Source organism: Oryctolagus cuniculus, chromosome 15, assembly GCF_051225735.1.
Source record: "Oryctolagus cuniculus isolate XC-2025 breed Fujian yellow rabbit chromosome 15, ASM5122573v1, whole genome shotgun sequence".
Classification (NCBI taxonomy): domain Eukaryota; kingdom Metazoa; phylum Chordata; class Mammalia; order Lagomorpha; family Leporidae; genus Oryctolagus; species Oryctolagus cuniculus.
In genome coordinates, this window is record NC_142881.1 from 30,473,782 (window position 1) to 30,490,488 (window position 16,707).

A 16,707-nucleotide genomic window follows, 5' to 3' on the forward strand; every position below is an offset into this window, starting at 1 on the left:
CTATTGAGCACTTAGTTGAGAGGAACTTGACAGGAATTCAATCTTCAAGCCCCCCATCCCCACCCCCAATAAGGTGATGTAAGTAAGAGAGTGTGTTCAAATTCCAGCATCGCCCACCACTGGCAGTGGGACCTCAGGCTGGACAAACTGCTCAGCATTCCCGACTCCCACGTCCCTCCTACACAGAGGGTCCGGGAGGACTGAGGGCGCTTAGGCTCAGCACTCCACTGCTTCCCCATAGCACCAGCAGCTGGCGATGGCTCTGTGCGTGAGATGTCAGTGCCGCAGCTTTGCAGGTGAAGCAGCCTTTGAACCCTGGTCTGCTGTGGTCAAGGCCCAAGCTCTCCCCCTTTCCCTATGGTTACCGCCCGCCCTCATCGGAGCACTGTTCTCACATGGTCTTGCACCATTACCTAACAGCCCTGAGTAAACAACTGTTTGAATTGAATGCATGAATGCCCATGTTAGTAAAAGGAGAGGAAATGATCTGAATTTGAGAGACAGTAAAAGCACTTATACCAGAGGCTAATAGATGAGTGCTTTGAGGCAGTCACTTAGTTAATATTTACTGAGTATTCACAGAATACTGGGCCCCATTCATTTAGTCCCACCATTTTGGATGCCCGGAGGGAGTGAGGAAGGCAGGCTGAAGAGTTAGGGGAAATGGGGAAAATTGGTGTAAAAATATTTTTGAATTATAATTTTCAATATTATTGTGTTTTCCAGATAATTGTAATCCTCAAACGAGAGAAAAGTATTAAGTAGAAAGTATACTTTTTTAATAACTAGTTGGCTATTGTTATATGAAGACATTTCTTTCCATTTCTATCCCCAAATCCTGGTTACATGAATACTTTACATAATCTCACAAAGCTAATGATTTTTTTTTTAAAGATTTTCTTATTGGGGCCGGCCTGTGGTGTAGTGGGCTAAGCCTCCCCTTGGGATGTTGGCATCCCATTAGGCACCAGTTCGTATCCTGGCTGCTCCTCTTCCAATCCAGCTCCCTGCTGTGGCCTGAGAAAGCAGTGGAAGATGGCCTAAGTGCATGAGCCCCTATACCCGGCACGGGAGACCAGGAAGAAGCTCTGGTTCCTGGCTTTGGATCAGTCCATCTCCAGCTGTTGTGGCCATCTGGGGAGTGAGCCAGCAGATGGAAGACTCTCTCTGTCTCTTCCTCTGTCTGTAACTCTACCTCTCAAATAAATAACCCGCTATGCCACAGCGCCAGCCCCAAAGCTTATGATTTTAAGTTCTAGATGAAAAGGTGAAGGCTTTTATTGGACTTCTGCTAGGAGCAGAAAGTAGTTGAAAGGAAGATAGCATGCCCAGGGCTGGAGGACCAGAGTCCAGAGAGCAGCACTTCCAGTCCCGTAGATGATTTATGCTCTTTGATGTAGTCATTCACTGGGTGTAAGAAAGGGACAGGCAGCACAGGTGGGGATCCGAGGGACCAGGGGTGGGGGGCATGTGCAGTTAGCTGGGGGTGACACCATCCTTGCTGGGGAGATTCGATGCCGCCAGTGTTCTGGATGAATTGGTGGAGGCAGGTGGAGAGGCAGGATCCCAGGGCCAAGAATCCCTCAGTGTGGGCATCTGCAGGTTAAGACAGGTTTGACAACAGGCAGGTTGAAGCAGATTGGATCACAGATGACATAGTGAGAAAGGGCTCATAGCAGCAAGCTCCTGAGCACAAATCCTCAAATGAGCATTAACATAGGACTGAGATGAATCTGGGGACCTCACTGCTTGCAGTCAATCTTGAGTCATTAAGGGGATTGATGGAGGAAGGGGACTTGTGGAGGCAGCCTCGTAAGTGCCTCCCAGCATATATTAATCCCAATCTGTCACACACTGAGTGATCTTGGTAAATTATTTAATCTTTGGGCTTCTACTACCTCATCTGTAAAGTGGGGACAACAACAATAGTACCTGCCTCACTGGGCTGGATGGGGATTAAATAACTTGATGAATGTCACATGCTAAGCACTGTGTCCAGCACCCAGAAAATACTCAATACCAGGCAGAAATGATGATTATTGAATGTGTAGGGCCCAGAGCTGCCACATTTGATTTGTGAGCTCCTCAAGGGCAGACTCTATGGTTTTAAGTGTTCATTAAATTACTTAGATCATCATCATTGTTGTTGTTCATGAAATAATGTTCAACTATTTTGAAACAGAGCTTCTGCTTCCAATGGTGACTAATATCTGATACCAGGCAACCCCTCTGTGGACAAGGAACCAACTCTCCCAGGATTTTTCCACTAACAAAGAGGTCATTCAGGCATAGCCACACAATGAAGCTGTCACCTGGGTCACCCCTGTGCCCATCCCATATTCTCGGACTGCACCCCGAATCTCAGATCCCTCCTGTGTAGGGATCCTCCAATAAAGGAGACCGCAGAGAAAGAAAGAAGAAAGAATCGGGGAGGCATGAAGTGGGGGACTGAGGACTCGGAAGGTTGAAAGGCTCTGGAGGGTCCTTCTGAGCAGCCACCCCCAGTAACACTGGTGCTACGTAGCAGTGACCGCAAGAAGGGAATGGAGAAAAGTTCAAGAAGGGAGGGGTTCCTCCAAGGTAAAGGCTCCAGGGTGGGTCACAGAGGCTTTGCATCTGATTCGTGTTATCCACTCTTCTCCTTCAACGTGGGAGCACTGACACCTCGGAAATGGACAGGCAGTCTCTTCTGAGACACTGAGGTCTATGACTGAGAATCTCTTTTGTAAAGAGGCGCTAATTATTTCTTCTCAATATTCTCATCAGATAACCTAGATTAAATTATAATAGAATTCTTTTTAAGATTTATTTATTTGAAAGACATAGTTACAGAGAGAGGTAGACAGAGAGAGAGGTCCTCCATCCACTGATTCACTCCCCAGATGGCCGCAATGGCCGGAGCTGCTCCTATCTGAAGCCAGGAGCCAGGAGCTTCCTCCAGGTCTCCCATGTGGGTGCAGGGGCCCAAGCACTTGGCCATCTTCTGCTGCTTTCCCAGGCACATCAGTAGGGAGCTGGATCAGAAGTGGAGCAGCTGGGACTCAAACTGGCATCATATGGGATGCTGGTGCTGCAGCCTGGGGCTTTAACCTGCTGAGCCATAATGCCGGCCTCTCTATTTGCTTTCTAACTACTTGATGATATCTTTCTTTGCAATGCCTCCATTTTTTTTTTTAAATTTTTTGACAGGCAGAGTGGACAGTGAGAGAGAGAGAGACAGAGAGAATGGTCTTCCTTTTGCCGTTGGTCCACCCTCCAATGGCCACTGCGGCCAGCGCGCTGTGGCCAGCGCACCGTGCTGATCCAATGGCAGGAGCCAGGTACTTATCCTGGTCTCCCATGGGGTACAGGGCCCAAGAACTTGGGCCATCCTCCACTGCACTCCCTGGCCACAGCAGAGAGCTGGCCTGGAAGAGGGGCAACCGGGACAGAATCCGGCGCCCCGACTGGGACTAGAACCCGGTGTGCCGGCGCCGCTAGGTGGAGGAATAGCCTAGTGAGCTGCGGCGCCGGCCGATAATGCCTCCATTTAAAAAAAATATTTATTTATATTATTTGAAAGGCAGAGTTACAGAGAGGCAGAGGCACAGAGGCAGAGGCAGAGACAGAGAGAGAGAGAGAGAGAGAGAGAGAGATGTCTTCCATCCACTGGTTTACTCCCCAGATGGCCACAACAGCCAGAGCTGGGCAGATCCGAAGCCGGGAGCTTTTTCCAGGTCTCCCATGTGGATGCAGGGGCCCAAGCACCTGGGACATCTTCTACTGCTTTCTCAGGCCATAGCAGAGAGCTGGATTGGAAGTGGAGCAGCCAGGACTCAAACTAGTGCCCACATGGGATGCCAGCACTGCAGGCAGTGGCTTTACCCACTATGTCACAGTGCCAGCCCCCCTCCATTTTTTAATGTCCAATCTCTCTACATCTCTCTTGTATTTAGAGCATTTCTTTTTCAAAAAACCAAAAATGTCTTTTCATTTCTTTCTTCTCCCTCCCTCTGCCTCTCCAACTCTCCATATTTTGCCTTTTTGTTCTTTTAAAAAAATGTATTTCCTTCCCTGGTTCACTCACCATGCATCATGCTCTGATACTGCGTGTGAGTTTTGAGCCATTTCAGTCTCCTTCTTCCACTTATACAACTCTGTTTCTTCCTGGAGAGCAACAGCCAGAGATTCAGGCCTGGAACCCAGCCTTTGGCTCTGGATCTTCCTATATGAGGTGGCTCTGTTAGCTCCTTGGTGCCTTTAATTCTTTTTTTTTTTTTTTAAGGTTTATTTTATTTATTTGAAAGAGTTACAGAGAGAGGTAGAGGCAGAGAGAGAGAGGTCTTCCATCCGCTGGTTCACTCCCCAGATGGCCACAATGGCCAGAGCTGTGCCAATCTGAAGCCAAGAGCCAGGAGCTTCTTCTGGGTCTCCTATGTGGGTGCAGGGGCCCAAGGACTTGGGCCATCTTCTACTGCTTTCCCAGGCCAAAGCAGAGAGCTAGATAGGAAGAGGAGCAGCTGGGACTAGAACCAGCACCCATATGGGATGCCGGCTCTTTGGGCCCTCTGCCCACAGCGCCAGGTGCCTTTAATTCTTAGGTGTCAGGGCTGGCATTGTGGTGCAGTGGGTTACTAAACCATAGGAGCACCAGTTCAAGTCCCAGCTGCTCTGCTTCTGATCTAGCTCCCCGCTAAGGTGCCTGGGAAAGCGGTGGAGGAAGGCTCAAGTACTTGGGCTCCTGACACACATGTGGGAGAGCAGATGGAGTTCTGGGCTCCTGCTTCAGCCTGGCCAGTCCTGGCTGTTGCAGCCATTTGGGGGAGTGAAAAGGCAGTTGGAAGATCTCTGTGTCTCTCCCTCTCTATGTGTAAATCTTCCCTTCAAATAAATAAATAAATCTTTTTTTAAAAAAATTAAGGTTCAGAATTGAAAAGAGAACAAATGAAGGCATTTTGTTTGGTAATTCACTCACCAATCCCTTTTGAGTAAGGGCTTAGGAGACACAGCTTGCCCGTGTAGAGTGCAAGGTGTTTGAAGCTAACATTCTGCTCTCCCGGGGCCAAGTGCTCTGGTCAGAGCCCAGCCTCTGCTGCTCCCTTCCCACAGGCATCTGCACACAATTCTGGCTTGACTTTGCTATAGAGTCAGAGACTTTGGGAGAAAAGTTCTTCTAAGTCATGCATCCCTTCAGCCTCTGATGTCTGAATCCCTGAATCCCGGATTTCCCAGGCAGCCCAATCTATTCCAAATGACACAGCTGAATTTTTAAAGCAAACATTCCTGTGTCTGGTTATGGTGGCTGTTTGCTTAGCAAACTCTCCTTCCATGAATGATAGCTATTTTTTTAAAGATTTATTTATTTGAAAGAGTTACAGAGAGAGGCAGAGAAACAGATTTTCCCTCCATTGGTTCACTCCCTAGGTTTCTGCAATGGCCAGGGCTGAACCAGGAGCCAGGAGTTTCTTCCAGGTCTCCATGTGGGTGCAGTGGCCCAAGCACTTGGGCCATCTTCCGCTGTTTTCCCAGGCCACAGCAGAGAGCTGGATCAGAAGTGGAGCAGTGGGCACAGGAGCTGGTGCCCATATGGAATGTCAGTGCTATTGGCCACAGCTTTAACTACTATTCCACAACGCTGGTCTCAGCATTTATTCTTAATTTTCAGAGACTACAAATCATTCTCTTCCTATTAAGGCCTTCAAAGTTATCAGTAACTGGATTATTTCTTTTTAAAAATTTCATAAGTATAGGTAAAAATGTGTTCATAAGCCATGGATCTAGTCTCCTCCTCCACCTCCTCCCCATGTCCATGATAACAATCACCTACACTTCTGTAATAGTCTACATTTCTAGCATTACTCTGTGCCAGGCATTCTTCTAACTCTTCTTCATATATTAAATCAAGAAAATGTCATATCTCTAAATAAGTCTCCCTAATTGTTTCCCTATAGGAGCCCAGGATTTGACAGTACATCAGCAAAACAATCATCTAAATGCCATCTAGTCTGACCTCTAAGTTTCCAGATAAGTCCCAGAGAGGGCATGTGCCTTACTCAAGACCATATAGCGATTAGGGGTAGTCAGATAGCTTGACTCCTGGGCCAGAACACATCCTGAGTGCTTCAGGCATCTTAGCAAGAACAAACTGACCATTCGCAGCCAGGATCAAGTAAGGTATCTTAGGAATCTGGGCTTTTTTTTTTTTTTTTTTGTAAGAATCTGCCTCATTTTGCTCTATATGTAGGTAATACTTTGCCCACAGGTGCCAAAATCACCATTCTATATTTCCTTCTCTTTAAAAGTTAGAAAAAAGTTTTGAGGGGCAGAAACACACATACAGAGAAAAGTAGAGAGAGAGAGAGAGAGAGAGAGGGAGGGAGAGAGAGAGAGAGAGAGAGATAAACAGAGCTCCTATTTACTGGTTCACTCCACAAATGCTTTCAATAGCTGGGGCTGGGCCAAGCTGAAGCGCAGAGCTGAGCAGAGCTGAGAACTCAATCCAGGTCAACCTTGTGGGTGGTAGGAACCCAATTACTTGAGTCATCACCACTGCCCCCAGGGTCTACATTAGTAGGAAGCTGGCATCAGGAGAGGAGCCAGGCATTGAACCCAGGCACTCTGGTACTGGAGTGGGCATCCTAACCACTAAGCTAAGTGCCTGCCCTCCCCACCCCTCCTAATCTTTAATAATAAGCCTGGGGAATGGAAAGAGAGATGATATAAATGCCTAAAAGGAAATTCAAAAAAAAAAAAAGGCTTATTTTAACAAGGAAATTATCATAGCTGCATGTACTGGGGAAAAACACCAAAGAGAGATCGGTTGACTTTTACTTAGTTTTTGGGTGACATTCTCCCGAACTGTCTGAATTTTCCTTCACTTTAGTAATGCCAAAGATGGGAGGTGTGTGGGTTTGAATCCCACAGACCTGGGGCTTGGGCTGCCTTCTCCCACTCACAACTGTGGGACCTTGCTTCTGTTGCTTAACTGGCCGCGTCTGTGCTTCCTTCCTGTGAGCGCACTTGGCTCACAAGCCATGGCGGGGTTTCACCGAAGATGCTACACCTGGAATACGTTTGCACAGTGCTAGGTATATAGGCACTTGGTCAATATTGGTTCCCGTGTGTGTGTGTGTGTGTGTGTGTTTGAAGAGGAGGAATTGGGCTGATGAGTATGAGCTGAAGGACTGTTCTAGAAATAAAGGGTCTGTAAACAATCATAATAATTAAAAACGAATGGGGAAACCAGAAAGAAACACAGGTGAGAAACAGAAAGAAAAAGAAATTTCAAATCTGCCTGCAACCAGTGTGTACCAATACCTCCTATTTATGCATCCAGAGCCCTCTGCTTTACCAATATTTAGGACTTAAGGATAGTCCTTGTCCTCAAAGAGGAGGTCTCCTCACGGAGACAAGACTGAATCATCTGTAAAAGAGGCAGTTACAGCGCGAGGAACTGTCCCTGGGGTAGCTGAGAGGAGACAGCCGTTTCTGCATTTATGCTGTCTCTGGAGGCCGGATAATCAAAGGTGCTGTGGGGCGGAGAAGAGGGCAAATGAGAACATCTTGGAAGCCCCAGCCCTTTTAAGATGGACGACAAAGACTAGTGAACTTCTATGACTATTGGTTTCGTTAAAAAGACAGTGGTGTGGGGCCTGTGCTTTGGTGTAGTGAGTAAAGTTGCAGCCTGTGGTGCCAGTATCCCATATGGACCCCGGTTTGAGTCCTGGCCACTCCACTTCCAATCCATTTCCCTGCTAATGCACCTGGGAAAGCAGCAGAGGATGGCCCAAGTCCATGGGCCCCTGCACCCATGCGGGAGGCCCGGAAGAAGCTCCTGACTCCTGGCTTTGGACTGGCCGGGCTCCGGTCATTGTGGTCATTTTGGGAGTGAGCCAGCAGACTGAGGCTCTCTCTGTCTTTCCCTCTTTCTCTCTCTGCCTTTCAAATAAGTAAATAAATACATATTTTAAAAAGTGGTAAAAAAAATTATCTGATTCTCAGAAACAACAGAAAATCCCCCAAACAAAGCTAAACAGGGCGTGGTAGCCTGCCTGCCCTCATGCCAAGGGGGAGGGGAGGGGCGGACAAACCAAAGGCGTCCAGTGCATCCTCCTGCTTCCCTTATTGGGTCTGAGCGTCACCGATACCCTTTGTGGGGTTACTTACCCAGATCCTCTTTAAGCTCCATTTCTTTCTTTTCCCAGCAGATCCCTGGAGAGATGTCCTTTTAACCTCTGCCTCTGCTAAATGCCTGTTGGAGCCACTGGACGGCTGGATTTGCTTCGAAGAGACTTTGAGGAGGGCCTGTTGGGTTGGCCTAAGGTATTCTAGCCAAGTCTTCCAGGTTAGGAGGAACAGTGACAGCTCCTCCCACAGGTATTGCCTGTAACAAAGCCCAGCAGCCCTCCCACACAGGGTTAATTGACTCCCCTTCTCTGCCCCCCAACTTGCTGCCAGAGATCAGCTAATCTGATAATTACGGCAACAAACACAGTTTAGACAAACAAGACCTGACCCTGAGGGTTTGGAATGAAAACATTTACTCTCTCCCTCCCCAGAGAGTCGGTGCCTGGAGCACACACACAGAGGGACACTGGGAAAATACGCTTGTGCTGGAGCAACAGGGTGAGAACATCTGTGTCCCTGCGCAGCTTCGGACCATAGCGTTGATGGGGAGAAGCAGGCGAGCGCGGAGTGGTGCGTCTGAGGGCGTGCTTGTTTGGAGCAGATGGAAAATGTACCCATCACTGGAGATGTACGATGTACGCGGGTTGTAATTGATTTTGCAACAGAGATGGGGTTGAGAGGAAAGGTACAAAGGACACTGATGCAGGAGGCGAGGGGAAACCTGGGAGTGGCCAGCTCAAAACCCCAGAGCACGATGTCCTCCTGGGAGTTGGAGGGGAGGGAGTGCTCCCAGTGGTCTATGATGCTCCGGGAATCTGCTTTCTCCTGCCGGGGAGACTCAAGTCCTGGCAGCAGACTGTGGCTGGTTATCCTTCTGCCACCTCCACTGTTGTCTCGACATCGAACCTGTCCTTTCGCTCTCTCTGCCTGCTTCTAAATTTGCCCAGTTATTTTTTTTCCCTTTTACTTCTGCAACACAGCTTCCTGGATGAAACCATTTTAGGTTGCTTCAGCCAGGGATTCTGACTTTGGCCTGCGTCGACCTGGAATCCCAACAGTGACTCTCATCTGCACCCTAAAGTTCTGTCCATGTATCTGTGTCCTAGTGCCCAGCATCCTTCCTGTTTGACAGATGGCTGGTGGGGTGTCAAACACTCTGTGCTCCTTCGAACTCTCCAAATGACCTCCCTTGGGGGATTTGCAGATCCTAAGTATGGTTGGCACCAGGCTAAGGGAATAACCACAGTGATGGATGATAGGATCGAGGCCCAAAATGAATTCTATAAGCTGAAAGACAGCCTCAAATCAATAAGAGAGGATGTGCTAGGAATAACATAAAGCACTGCATTTAGGTCTGCTATCAGTTACACGAGTCCAGGATGGCAAGGCCTGCAATACAACAGTGTATGTAAAAACAAACCAGAACAGTTTGGGTTGACAACTGGTTTAATATGCAACAAAACTGAATCTATCTGCTTAAGCAGTGAATATAATCATAGTAGGCACTAATAAAATTATTGTGACTACAGTAATCCTTTACCATGTCCTTAACAAGAGAAGGGTAGAACAGGGCTGAACAGACCTTTTTCTTCTTTTTCAAAGTATAGCTGTTGGCTCATCAAGCCCACAGAGTCCAGCAGACTGTGCAGAGCAATTTCATTTGCTTGTGTTTCCATTTAATATCAGGTTTAAGTCCTCTGTTGCAATTTATACAGGGTCCACCTTGGCAATGGTGAGTGGCTCCCATATCCTGTCAGATGTTTCCATGTGCCCATGTGTTTTGAATCTTTTTTTTTTTTTTTTTTTTTTTTGACAGGCAGAGTTAGACAGTGAGAGAGAGAAACAGAGAGAAAGGTCTTCCTTCCGTTGGTTCACCCCCCAAATGGCCACTATGGCCGGCGCACTGCACCGATCTGAAGCCAGGAGCCAGGTGCTTCCTCCTGGTCTCCCATGCGGGTACAGGACCCACGGATTTGGGCCATCTTCCACTGCCTTCCCAGGCCACAGCAGAAAGCTGGACTGGAAGAGGAGCAATTGGGACTAGAACCCAGGGTGCTGGCGTCACAGGTGAAGGATTAGCCTAGTGAGCCGCGGTGCGGGCCTGTTTTGAATCTTAACACAGGCTCATGACTGCCTCTCTGAGGGTCAGTGGAGAGCCCCCACTCCCAAAGAGAGAGACCTCTTTCCGAATAGGCCAGTCTTCCTCCTGTTGCCCACACACAACACGTTCCTTCACTCACTGAACATCGATGATGTGCCAGGTACTGTTCCAGGAACTGTGGATTCACTTGTGAACAAGCCAGGGTCTTTCTCCTCCTCAAGCTCAAGTTCTCATGGAGGTAGGGAGGGAGAATTTCAACAAGAATTTCACATAGGAAGGCACAAAAAAATCAGGTACCTGTCAAGTCTTTCGCCTCTGTGTGGCGGTCTCAGAATGTTCCCTCCTGCTTCCTAACACAGCTCGACTTCACTTTCCCCTTGGAAGCTCGGAACTCCCCGGAGCCCCATCTTTCATGAAATGTTGCCCAAGGGCTTGTGCCACATAATTTAGCATTTGCCTTCTCTAGTTGCTTCCCTAATGCTAATTTTGTCTTCCCAGAAGCCCCCTGGGTAACTATGAGATCTCTGAGGCTGTGGATACGCCTGCACATTGAGCCAGTCTCCAGCGAGGATGCTCTTTCCAGGGGAATTAAAAGCACAGCTCAAACACGACTTGAGGCTTTAAGCCGATTCCCAGAGAGCACGAGAACATCTGCCAGTGCCCCCAAAACTCTCTTGAAGAAGAATGTCAAGTTAGGACAATAGTTTGTTTATTTGCTGATCTTACATCCTCTGAAGAGTCCTAGACTCTGTAAGGAGATCTCTAAAACAACAAACATACCTTAAACTGAGCAGGAGCGAGATCAGAGGGAGCAGAGGAGTGAGACATCCAGCCAGGCTCGGAGAGACGGGAAGGCGGGGACCAACAATGGCAAAGTCGGGAAAACGCTGAGTCCAAACTGTAGCCCAAACAACATTCTTCTGGGCTCCTCACATTCTGAAGAATAAAAGCAGGTTGAGGAAAACCCAGAAACAATGCAAATGGCCATCAACATTAGACTGTGAACTGATACGTGGAAAGAACAGAGTAGAGAAAGCTACAAACCCCACCGTAAAAGATTGGCCACTACAGTGTGCGAAGCAAGTCTCAGAACAATTGGGGTAACGTGATCTGAGATTTACATATGGATTGAAAAATGCATCTGAAAATGGATTGAAAAATGCATACTTGTTAACAATGTATATTTCAGGGGATGGTGACAGGTAATGGGGTGAGAGGATTTAACAACTTCTTACTTCATCCACTTCTGAAATGTTATCTATCCTGCATTTCACTATATGTTTTGAACAAGCACTTACTGTTTTAATACAACAGTAAACAATAGAGGAGCCAGAGTGTTCATTAATCTGTCTTTTGGAGAAGACACACGTGTTGTTGCAGGGAACACAGACATCACTCACGTCTGGTTTGTTCCGCGGAGAACTGTGGATGTCCAGGTTGATTTCTGGGTTTCCATACCTGCCCTTGTGCCACATGGAAGGAGTTCTGCAGAGAAGGCCCACATTTGTCGATGGCCTGCCCATGGCTGTCCCCTGGGGGACACTCCTGGGAGGAAGGGCAGCATACCCAAACTAAAGACACAGAAAGGCACGTGGAAAGGGGAATCAGAGGGCAGCTAGAAGCATGTCTCACCGGTTCACTTCCTTAACATGATGCAAGGATGCACCAAATTCCTCCAGATTCTCTGTTGCCTACACGAACCTCCGGAGAAATATATACGGATACAATTTTTATGGCAACCATAATTTTAGGCACTAGGGGAAAACGGTATTTAAGAAATATTGACGTCAAGAGTGTAGCTCAGATGATGATACCTGTCAAGATTTTCCTCTTGCGTCTTCTCAGTCTCTATGCGAATATCCCTCTCTTTCTGCTTCAGCAGGCTGCTGTTGCCCCGTGGCTGTCCGAGCTCACTTCTGTTCAGTCACTGCCACATTCGCTGGCTCACAGGTCTGTGGGTCAGGCCCCATGCCTCTCCTCAGCGACCTGCTTGGCCTAACACTGTAACGGCCCCCAGTGCCCACACACCCAAACCCTTTCCTATGCTCTCCAGGGCCCTTCCGAGTGTGGCTCCAGTGGATCTGTCCAACTTCGTCACTTGTACCTGTCCCTCTTTCTGCTCCAGTGAGACCAAACCACTTTGCAGTTTTTGGACAAAGTATGTCTGAGGCTGTCTTTGCCCTGGGCCTTTGTGTCTGTTGAATCCTCAGCCTTGAGCCCTGCTCTTCTTTTTCTCTTGGTGAATTCACACACATCGTGCGAGCTCAGCCTGGACCTCACTTTCTCTGAGAAACCTCTTGTGTCAGCACCAAGCCCAGCCGTGTCCTGGGGCTGCACTGTGTCCCCGCAGTGCACTGAAGAGCTGGCTGACACATTCGGATTGTGCACCAGATCCAGAGCCCCATACAGGCAGGGGCAGAATTTACCTAATTTGTCCCTGAATACTTACAGCACAACATTGGCACCCACCAGTGTCAAATAGGTATTTGTTGAAAGAAATATTATTTAAAAGGTTTTTTTAAATTTATTTGAAAGGCAGAGAGAAGGAGACAGAGAGCAAGAGAGTTCTCCTTTCCACTGGTTCACTCCCCAAAATGCCTGCAACATCTAGGGCTTGAGCCAGACTAAAGCCAGGAGCCAGGAACTCAATCCAGGTCTCCTACATGGGTGGCAGGGATCCAGCTGCTTGAGTCATTACCTGCTGCCTCCCAGGGTGCACATTAGCAAGAAGTTAGAATCCAGGGCAGAGTGGTAACTCAAACCCAGGCACTCCGAAATGGGTGGGCCAAACACTGGAACAGTACTGCAGTACTGTTAATAATATGAGCAGGTGATGTAAGGTTAAGAGCTGGGCCCTGGGTTCAAATTTTAACAGCTGTGTTGGCAAGTAAATTAACTTCGCCATGCCTCAGTTTTCTCATCTGTTAATCTGTCTGAAGTGTTTACAATAGTGCCTCGTACATAAGGAGAAGTTAATAAACACTAGCTTTATTGTAGTGGTAAGACAATCTCTAATTAAAAGTTTTAAAAGTTGAGATTTTTGAGGATAGATTTTCTTCAATGACAGCATATTTCCACATGGCAAAAACCAGGTAATCCAGTGCATCTGTAGAAAATTATTAGGGACATTAAGAGAGCTAGCGATTGTGTTCTGTGTTAACAACGCTTTAGTTTCAGTTTTCGCCAGACCGTGTTTGGACTTTACCAATAATACTGTTTCTATGGCTTATGCATTTGCTCTGGATGGCAGTTCTCAGGCTTTGGTGTGCATGAGCACTGCCCAGTAGCTGATCGAAGTGCTGACCAACAGCTTCTTTCCCACAGGGTTTGTCGAGTCTCACCAAACTCTCCTGATAATTCTAATGTATACCGACATTTGAGAACCTAGAAGCTAAAACAAAAACAAAGACAACAACCACCAAAACACCTGGTTAAAATCAGCAACTAGCAGGACGGAACCAAGTGGCAGCACTGGGCTCAGCAGGACGTGACTGGGGGCTGCTTTCTCCTTCAGGAGTATCCTAGAGATGAACTGGCTCACCTCCGATGGGAATGGCTACTGAGAACCTGCTCTGGGCGTGGCAGCCAGGGAGAGGGGAGCTCATGCCAAGAGGGGCTGCTGGAAGTGCCACGAGGGGCCTTGGTACAGGCGTCTGCCCGGCCAGTGGCAGGTGGTGTAAGTGTGAGCGTGCATCCACAATCACCTCGAGTTTGTTGCAATGCAGATTCCTTGGCCCTCCTCCCGCCCTTCTGAATCAGGACCTGTATATGAAGCAGGCTCCGCAGATTTTCTGATGTGATGTTGAAGTGGGAACCACGGATAGCAGGGCGGGTTGAGGAGACCTGGCTATGCCAGCATGCCTCTGCCATCTCAGAGGCGTTCCGGTTTTGTTGCACTCCCCTGGCTGGTAACCTGGAGGCCCCGGCCCTCTGCGTGGAACCTCAGACAGACTTCTCAGATCTGCTAGTGTCAGCAGCCTCTGGAGACCACAGTTACCACTGTTATATGCATGCTTCTGGGGGACAGCTGGAACAGCCATTTGGTTTTCAGGGACTGTCCTGTTAAAAATCACTTCCTCTTGCAAGAAATTTCAACCAGGCAGGTGGCTTTGTCTGGGTTCCTCCTGTTGAGGCCTCTGAGGGTGGTAGGGCCTCCCTGGCACTTGCTCCTGGTGAGCAGTCTTCTGTAGATAACAGTACTCTGCTGTCTGTCAAACAACGGTGGATGAGCAGGGCCTCAGCTGCCAGGGGCGACGTTACCACCTTGGTTTCCCCATCAAAGTCTGTCGGGCTGTGTGACTTGAAGAAAGGAAAGGGAGCTGGAGGGGAGGGGTCTCTAAAGCGCCGTCTGCAGGACCCCTGCACGGGCTGGAAGCCTCTCTTGGTTGGCCTGCTTCAGCCCTGACTGTGTTCCAATGCTCTTAGGTTAAAATCCCCGAGTTTCTCTCAGAGAGAAGAGAAGTGGCCTGGGGCTGAGATTCGGAAGTAATTTCCCTTCTTACACACTTTAGTGCTCGATGGCCGTTTCGGAGGAAGGGCCCACGCAGCAGACTCTGCCCAGACAGGATGCAGGTCCTGGGAGTGGGGGAGTTCTGACCCTCGTGAGGCAGGGCTGTAGGCGGCCTTCTGTCCTCAGTGACTTGTAGGGCTGGGCCAAGGGAGGATTGACTCAGTACTAATGTAGAGATGCTTCCAGGAGTGGAGTCTTCTTGCTAAGGGGGGGCGGTAACCCAAGGACCCAAAGAGGTGGCAAGAGTCAATGTCAAGTTTTGACGTTCAATAGGGCATCTAGAGAAGTGAACGCGACTCAATTCCAGCAATCCCAGAGTGGATAAGCGACAGGTTTTATCACAAAAGCACTGGGTGCCCCAGCAGTTTTTGAGAGATATTACAGATTTGTGTTACTTGTGTCAGCCACTATACTATTTCTTATAAAATTATGCACTCAACATTATATAATAATAATAATCAGTTTAAATATTGTGTTATCTAGGATTACAGATGGTATGATAGCCACAGCCCAGGAATGTGTTTTGAACAGTTATCCAGTGCGTGAATATGCTCTTGTTGTAAAATGTTTAGAAGTTTACACAGCAAAATGTCCCTTTTCCTCCTATTCCTATTCCTAGAGGTCAGCACTGTATCCTCCAGTGGTGATCTAAACATTTACATAGGCATGCGTGTATATATGCACACTTATCGTCTATGTAAATTAGATCATATATCACACATTGCTATGTCGTTGGGTTTTGTTTTGTTCACTTGGTAGCATATGTCTTGGAGATATTTCCAAGGCAGTACGTGTAGGTCTGCCTCCTCCATTTTAACATCAGCACAGCATTGCACTATGCAGATGTGCCCTCCTTGTATAATTACTCGAAATTTGTGGACATTAAAATTTCTTTCAGTGTTTTTGCTCTTACAAACAATGTTGCAATAAGCCTTCATGCTCATTTAAAGCTTTTTTTTTTTTAAAGAATTGTTTATTTGAAAGGCAGTTAGAGAGGCAGAGAGAAGAGAGAGAGGTCTTCCATCCTCCGGGTCACTCCCCAGACGACCACAATGGCTGACGCTGGACTGATCCAAAGCCAGGAGCCAGGGGCTTCCTCCAAGTCTCCCACATGGGGGCAGGGGCCCAAGGACTTGGGCCATCTTCCACTGCTTTCAGGCCATAGCAGAGAGCTGGATCGGAAGTGGAGTAGCTGGGACTCAAACTGGTACCCATATGGGATGCTGGCACTGCAGGTGGTAGCTTTACCCGCTATGCCACAGTGCTGGTCCCAAGGGTTTTTGTTTTTTTAAATACTGATTGATTTGAAAGGCAGAGCTAGGGAGCAAGATATCTCTCATCTGATGGCTATCTCCCCAACTAGCTTCAGTAGCCAGGTCTGGACCAGTCAGGAGCCAGGAGCCAGGAACTCTATCCTTGTCTTCCACATGGGTGGCAGGGGCTCAATTACTTGGGCCATTTTCTGCTGCCTTCTCAACTGCATAGCAGGGAGCTGGATCAGAAGCCAAGCAGCTGGGACTAAAACTGGTGTTCCACTATATAATGCCTGGTCACAAGTGGTGGCTTAACCCACTTCACAACACCAGCCTCTTAGGCTTTAGTTTTAACCATAATTAACTTCTTCCCATCACTTACTACCAGTGTTTAGTTTTCCACATGGTTATTCATTCGTTTATTCATTTATTCCATAAATATTTGTCAGCCATCTACTCTGTGCCAGCATCACATTAGGTGCTAAGAATAACCTGGTGAGCAAAAAGGCAAAAATCCCTGTCCTCTCAGATTCTAAAAATTAATGGGAAACACCCCTCAAATAAAACTACTAAGATGCAACTGTGGTAAGTGCTATATACCTTCATGAAAAAGGGGACATGCGGGCTGGGCTTGGGACAGCAGCATCCCATACTGCAGTGTCTGGGATCGAGTCCTGCCCACTCCACTCCTGATGCAGCGCTTTATCCTTATCTAGGTGTAAATCATTTCCATGACA

The 16,707-nt window shown here is 47.9% G+C and overlaps 1 long non-coding RNA gene across 5 annotated transcripts in view; it reads left to right on the forward strand.

Annotated features, from left to right (window-relative positions):
• The window catches only part of LOC149121947 (uncharacterized), an 82,791-nt gene extending 67,710 nt beyond the window's left edge, over positions 1-15,081 (forward strand). For 3 of the 5 annotated variants that reach the window (XR_016222057.1, XR_016222054.1, XR_016222058.1), the window contains one exon: positions 8,187-15,081. This is a non-coding gene — a long non-coding RNA (uncharacterized LOC149121947). Of the gene's footprint in view, positions 1-8,183 lie in introns of all 5 variants that reach the window. The other 2 variants (XR_016222056.1, XR_016222055.1) reach the window with 2 other exon arrangements.
• Positions 15,082-16,707: the final 1,626 nt, after the last annotated feature.